The 7,515-nt window shown below is 38.2% G+C and overlaps 1 protein-coding gene across 1 annotated transcript in view; it reads left to right on the plus strand.

Annotated features, from left to right (window-relative positions):
* LOC135213918 (centrosomal protein of 192 kDa-like) overlaps window positions 1–7,515 on the plus strand; it is a 203,154-nt gene that overhangs the window by 186,418 nt on the left and 9,221 nt on the right. The gene's annotated exons all lie outside the window — the stretch shown is intronic.

The following is a 7,515-nucleotide window of genomic DNA, read 5'->3' on the forward strand; positions in this document are numbered from 1 at the left end:
GAAGACTGCCAAAATAACCAGTGATTATAGTGTAATTAACCACACCACAATGTACCACATTTATTTTTTGCAAAGGTTTACCATCAAAATTTTCCTTAGTTGTTTTAAACTTGGTACATATAGTACTTTTCAATTGTATTTTGTATTAATACATACATACGTATGAATTATCATTAAACAGTTTATTTGATTTAGTAACATTTATTTTATGTACGTTTGTTACATGACAATATTTTGTTTAAATACATGTTGCTTTAATAAATTTTAATTATTTTATTTCCTTCTTGTCATGACTTCAAATTTTATTCTTTTATGTGTCTACATTTTGGCTTAAATTATATAAGTGGTGTTCATGGAACATGAAAAAATATTTTTTGCCATCTCAAGTTCTTGCACCTTCTTACTGAAAATACTTTCACAAATCCTCTATACATGATTTGGTGTTGGGGAAGGGAAACTATAGAAAAGTTGTTAAAATAGTTCTATCTTTAATTCAAATGTTTGAAATCAGTAACAAAACTATACTTAAAATCTAAATTTATGAATAGTACCATACAAGATTAGTAAATAAGCCTTTTATGAATGTACATCTAAAATGTGCTTCTTAGATGGGCACATTAGTTGTAATGTATGTTTAAATGTTGAAAGGTTGTCATGAAATTTTATGATTTTGTTACAAGAGAGCAAAATAGTTTATTTAAAATTTGTTCCTTGTGTTTGATGTATTGTACTACTGCACTGTGTTGTATTCAGTGGCACCATTCAATTCAAGAGCTCTCTATTATTGATTTTCAAATCTACTCATCCATATGTAATTCATGTTAGTTTTTTAGTTATGCATAAATTTACTTTTGTATGGCAACAAGCAGTTCTGACACTGACTAGTTTTGAATGTGGTGCGCCCCCCCCCCCCCCTCCCCTTCTTTGCAGGTTTAGGTTCCAGAACCTACCAAGGTAATGCAAAAAACATCCCCTCAAAAAAATGCTTATAACTGTCAAATACCCTGTACCCCTAAACTAAAATACTTATAACTGTCTGTTTTAACATTTCACTGCCTATTTGTCTTGCCCCTTATTTCTGTATCCTGAAAGATAGACATGTTGGGCTTTTCAACTATTCCAGCAGCACTAGATGTCCTCACTAAACATGAGGCTTAGTATTTAAATAATAATGAAATTTTATTTTTACACGCACATAAAAATAATTCTGAAAAGAACAAAAAACTTGTGGAGCAATATTACCAAAGCAGTTTCTGTTGTCTCAGCAGAAGTATGAATTCCTTAGTGTTAGTTTAGCCAGTCATCTATTTTAATTTCAGCAGCTCCATTCAAGACAAAAGAAAACGTGCCTTATATTTACTCAGGTTGCACAATGTTTATTTTGATTAATAATGATATATGATTAGGTTTAGTTTGTAAACTATACTCATAGGTTTCTTGCACTGTATTTTATTTTGAATAAGATATATACAAAAGAAAGTATGATACTCCATTGGACAAATTAGCCTAATTCCTTAGGATGCCAATCTTAATGGATTCTTTCTTGACATATATGTAAAAATCAAGAGATCTATTTGTACTTTTTAATACTATTCAGAGGTTTTACTTTTAAATAAAAATGAATGTAAAAAGTATCATTGCATTCCCTTTGCCATTATCCTTATACTTACTTTTGCTGGCAGGATATAAAGTCCTGCAGCACTTTATATCATCCTTCAAGAACCTCCCCTCTCATTTGCTGTGCCCTTCTTGTATGGGCAGTGGCTTTTTGTAAGGATTGGTCCTAAAACAATGGTATTTTGCGGAAAACATCAACAAGCAATGTTCTCCTTGGCTGGCAAGTTCCGTCAGGTTTGGCTTATCAATCTGTGTTTGTTTATAATACCCCATGCTACTAGTTATATCTTCTTACCCTTGTAGTAGACTATTGCCTGTTTTTACTCCAGTTCTGTACCTTCAGATGAATTTTTATCCTTTATATCTCCCTGACCTCAAAGACCTCCGATTACCCCGGTTAGGATCAGCCTGGTATGACCTCTCTGCAGTTCTGATTGACTACCTTCATGCCACCCATCCATCTGCCCTCTCCTCATGTGCCAAGTCAGACAGTCTAGCCTTGCTGTCACCAACTTGAAGGTTTATTATTTAGCCACTGCTTCTGGTATCACTGTGTCTGCTACCACAGCTCCTTGTACTGCTTCTGTTACCACCTTTCCTAATATGGTTTGCTGCTTCTAAGGCCTCTGCTGATCTCTTCAGTCACTCCTTTGTGTTATGTTTTAGCATATGACAGGTTGGCTGTGTACTCTAAGTTCCCCCATGTATTTGAATACCTTTTGGGTCTTCAGCTGCACCCATGTACTAAATTCCTTTGTACACTTCCTATGGAGAGAGAGAGAGAGAGAGAGAGAGAGAGAGAGTGTGTGTGTGTGTGTGTGTGTGTGTGTGTGTGTGTGTGTGTGTGTGTGTGTGTGTGTGTGTGTGTGTGTGTGTAGATGTCCTTCAGGTAAGGTATTTACTTCCGTTGGAAAGTCTTGGCAGCTGTAAGTGAGAATGACTTCACGCTGTCAATAGCCTTTGAAGGAGACCCCTACTTCAGATTCCAATCTATCCTTCGTCCAGGAAATTCCTCCGTGTCAGCCTTGGGGAGCAGGTCTTCCAGTTCAAGGTCCTTTACCCTAGTGTCGACGTGGGTTCATGCTCAAGGGATCTGCATGTTGAGGGACTGTCTTCTCCAGTTTTATCAGAGCCTAGGCAACATTGTAAATCTGTAGAAGTCCAATCTATTTTCCAGCCAGAGGATTCTATACCTGGGAATGATGGTAGATACAGCATCGTTCCTTATGGGTGTCTTCACATTCGTTCCCTGCAATGGAGACTGAAGGAGTTATGGTCCCTTGTAGGAAATTCCCTTCATCTCCAGGTATCTCTGTCGGCAGAGGTAAGAAGCGATCATCTGTGGTGGTTGGACGACCAGAACCTGACAATGGGGGTTCCTCTTCATTTGCCCATTCCGGATCTGCTCGAGTTCTCAGACGCCTCCTTTGAAGGTTCGGGTGCTCATCTTGAAGAGTTCCTGGCCTCGGGGGCGTGGCGCTCACAGGACCAACAACTCCACATATGTTTGAATTGAAAGTAGTTTTCCTGGGTCTTCAGGAGTTTCAAGAGAAGGTGGTGGGGCACTACATTATTCTGATGTCAGACAATACCACGGTGGTAGCGCATGCGAACAAACGGGGCCTAGTGTAGCGTCAACTTCACTCGCTGACAGTTGAATAACACCAGTGGGCGATTGAACATCTCGGTGGAGCTCTTGGCCAGGTACATTATAGGCAAGAGGACTGTGGTGGCCAACAAGCTAAGTCGTTGGAGTCGAAGTTCTAGGTACGGAGTGGTCTCTGAATCAGGACATCGCAGACAGACTATCACACATGGGGAAGACCCATTTTAGACCTCTTCAGAATGTGTTTCAACAGGAAGCTAGAGGTCTACTGTTCGGTGGTCCTGGATCCCTTCACGGTGGGGGAGGACGCCCTCTTTCTGTTCTGCCTGATCCGTCATGTCCTGAACAGAGTGATGGGTTCCAAGAATCTCAGGATGACCTTGGTAGCTCCTTTGTGTCCCCAAGCAGATTGGTTCCCAGACCTTCTGTCAGTAGTTCAGGGAGAAATTCCCCCTTGACACAACCTTCTCTGACATCCTAATGTAGAGAGGCTTCACCAGTCGGTAGGGTCCCTATCTCTTCATGGCAGGAGACTCCAGTATCTCTTGTGAACGATTTTTTGGGGCAACTAAGGTCATTCAGCGCCGAGATGAAATTTACAGTAAAAGGTTTGAAAGGTATTACAGGAGGAAAACCTCATATTTGCACTATGAAACAATTGTTAGGAGAGGGTGGATAGCAAGCTGGAAGAAAGATATGAACGGAGGTACAGTAAAAGGAATGAAAGTAGTTGCAGCTAGGGGCCGAAGGGATGCTGCTAAGAACCTTAAGTAATGCCTACATTGCTCCGAATGAGGTGCACTGACAGCGCTACCCCCCTACGGGGGCGAGAGACTTTTCTCGCAGAGGAGCAACTCAGATGTTTGGCTATCTCAGGAGATCTTCGTCAGCTGCATACCAGGGCAAGTGGGCTGTCTACTATGATTGGCATCAACAACAAGGTTTCTCTCCACTCAGAACTTCTATTCAGCAGATCTTTCTCAGAACTGAGAAGTGTGTCTCCATGTTTGCTATCCAAGTCTACAGGGCTGCCTTGGGTTAGTTCTACGTCTGAAAGCTGTGGATATCCCCTCATCCTGGGAGATCTCTTATGTTGTTAGGAGCTTTGAACAGTCTTGTTTACCTAGAATAATTTAAATCTCCTACTTGGGCCCTTACTCTGGTTCTGAGTAATCTCACTCGTGCTCCATTCGAACAACTATGTCGATCATCAGACAGGAAACTGACTTTGAAAACAGTTTTCCTCCTGGCATTGGCTTGCTTGAAGAGGGTTAGAGAGCTGCATGGCCTAGATTATGACGTAAAGCACACCAGGGGTTGGGATCCATAGCCTTCGAATTTGTCCTGGAATTTGAAGCCAAGACACAAAAATCCGTTTACAATGACAGGTTTGCATCCATTTCCATTCCTTCTTTGAAGGAATTTGTTGACAATGATCCTCAAGAGTTTTTGCTTTGTCCCAGCATAGCACTGCATTGCTATCTAAAACGGACTCGCAACCTAAGACCTAGGTGTCGTAGACTTTTTGTTAGCACAGGCCAAGCCAAGAAGGAAGTGTCCAAGAATAACATTTCATTTTGATTAGGCAAGCCTACTCCTCACCTTGAAGTTCTATCACCAATACTGTGCTTACAAGAGCACATGACATCAGAGGAATAAGTTCCTCTCTGGCATTTAAGAAGAAATTGTCTGTTCATAGGATTTTGAATGCTGGTTCCTGGCTTTGGCAGACCACTTTCACTTCCTTTGCCCTGAAGGATATTGCCCACAGGTCCTTGGACCTTTCCTTGGGTCTGACAAGACAATTTGTTTCATGCCTAAGATAATTGTGTGGAAGAGAGAATGAGTGAGATGACTGGTCTCTTTCTTTCCATTTTCATTCTTATGGGTTGGTGGAATATTACACAACATACATTGGAACTGGTGTGATGCAGGTTAGCCTTACTGTTATTTTGCTTTATTTTTATGTGCCATACAACATACAAATCAGCTTCTCCGTAGCATATACTACTTTCTCCAGCAAGGGGAGTGAGTAGTGGTGACAAACCCTTTGTGTTGCCAACATGGTTTTTCTTTGCTGTGGAAAATGTATAAAATAAATGTACCCTTCATGCAGGAAAGTTTGGAGATCAGTGTTTCAAAGGAAATGTTTTAAGAAGTATGGGTTCCACAAAAGACAGGCAACCTACATGTGAGAAAAGCAGTTCACATTGTATATTTAGTATCTGATTCCATACAATGTGGTTGTTTGCAGCCGATTACTTTCATTAGGGGTAAATGTATATACATATAAGGCATCTGGATGGCTTCATAAAGCTTGGTTTTCTATGCAAGAAAAAACAAGAATTTAATTAAATACATTTACTAAAAGTATAAAAATATTATACATAATCCTTAACTGTTACATATGGAATGTCAAAATAACGAGTTATCAGTACTGGGGAAGGTGGTTTTAATAGTTACAATGTCATACAGAGAAGTCAATGAAAACCTCTATCTACAAAATTTAACAAAGAAATACAACAGAACTAATGGAAACTGAATACTTACACTACTTAAGCACCATGGAGAGTAAGCACAATTCTTCATGAACAAAATTTATGATGCGAAACGAAAATTCTGTAATTTTCTAAACGCAGCAATAAAGTCACTTTGAGATGCAATGGCTTAGGTTAGTCTATCAAGGTCTCCTAGATTTAAATGTTAACTGTACAATATGTATAGTCTACAAAAAATGCATACAAAAGCTAAATTGTTAATTCAGTCCCAAAAATATATATTTAATACAGTAGTATATATCACAGTTGTTTTAAAAAAACATCTATGAAACACAATATGGATCGCTTGAACACCACTTTTAGGTTGTGTATCACAGATTTAATCTAACATTAAAAGTAAATCAAAGGATTCTTCACACTAGTTAATCATCTTTGAAAAGATGCTTTGTTTTGCTTTTACTGGCTCATCATATTTTATCATACAATATAAGTGAGATTTTAAAGAAAATCTAATTTATATTTAACAAAACTAATAAACAAACCTAAGTAAATTACAATAGTCATCAATCAATCTTAAGCACATGTAAAATACTACCATAATCAGATAGCTGTCCCAGAGAGTTGTACTGTTAGTACTTTTTTTGTTTTGACCACAGTTAACTTTAGCTGCCCAGTAAAATTACCTGCTTTTTCAGGCCTAAAGTACACTGGGACACCAACATAGTGGCCAGGTTGTATTACAAACTCATGATGACGGACAGCAAAAGGAAGATTAGATACCTTGGCTTTCATCTGAAATAAAAAGAGGTGCACATTGAAATAAAAATTACCATGCAGCACTAATGACTATTGGGTATATCACATTTGAATGCATAGTCACACTTCACTTGTTCAGCTTCTGCATTGTGCCTCTAGCACCACATTTTTCAGTGTTGAAAACAATCACTCTTGTAATCACCACACTAAAGTGGCAGTTAATATTGATAACCATAAGCTCTCGTGTAATCACCACACTAAAGTGGCAGTTAATATTATAACCATAAGCTAAGTGCACTGTGCAGAGTTGAATGCTGAGTAAATTGGCTAAATTTGAATGTCTTGTATGGACTGACTGAATATAACACCCTGGGGATTGAGGGAGAAGAAAAGTGACATACAATGTAAAAACATCATACAAATAAGCAAACAAGAAAAGTAGATGAAAAAGATAAAAAAATTTTATGACCAGTGTAAAGAATATTTATATTCTTTGTGCTACATTTCAAACTCCATTGAAATAGTGCATAAATATGTTCAAATGTAGCAATAATTAACAAATTGTAATTACCAATGAAAAAGTAAACTGTTCTAATAGTATGTGGCTGTAAGTTTGCAATCTTACACAAACCTTTACTGATTTCTGTTCTAATAGTATGTGCCTGCAAGTTTGCAATCTTATACAAACTTTTCCTGATTTCCTGTCTTTAAATCAGTTAGCACATACTTGAGCTAATGCAAATCATATGACAAAAACAAACTTACTATCTTATGAATGCATATCTGACAACCTTAAAGTGTCTCTTTCTTTCCTCTTTCTCTGATACATAACCATAACTACCAATACTGTAATCCTAGGTTGGTTAAAACAGTTTTAAATACAAACCTTAGTACTTTACTTTATTCCCCAATTCCCAACCCCTCTGTCACAGCTGGTTCAGGTAATCAGGAATCTTAACTGCTACTTAATTCCTGTAGGAGACTTACCTAGGAACAGCCTAGCAGTAACAGCAAGTCTTTTTCCAAATTTGTTCAGAA

This window comes from Macrobrachium nipponense, chromosome 43, assembly GCF_015104395.2.
Source record: "Macrobrachium nipponense isolate FS-2020 chromosome 43, ASM1510439v2, whole genome shotgun sequence".
NCBI classification, from domain to species: domain Eukaryota; kingdom Metazoa; phylum Arthropoda; class Malacostraca; order Decapoda; family Palaemonidae; genus Macrobrachium; species Macrobrachium nipponense.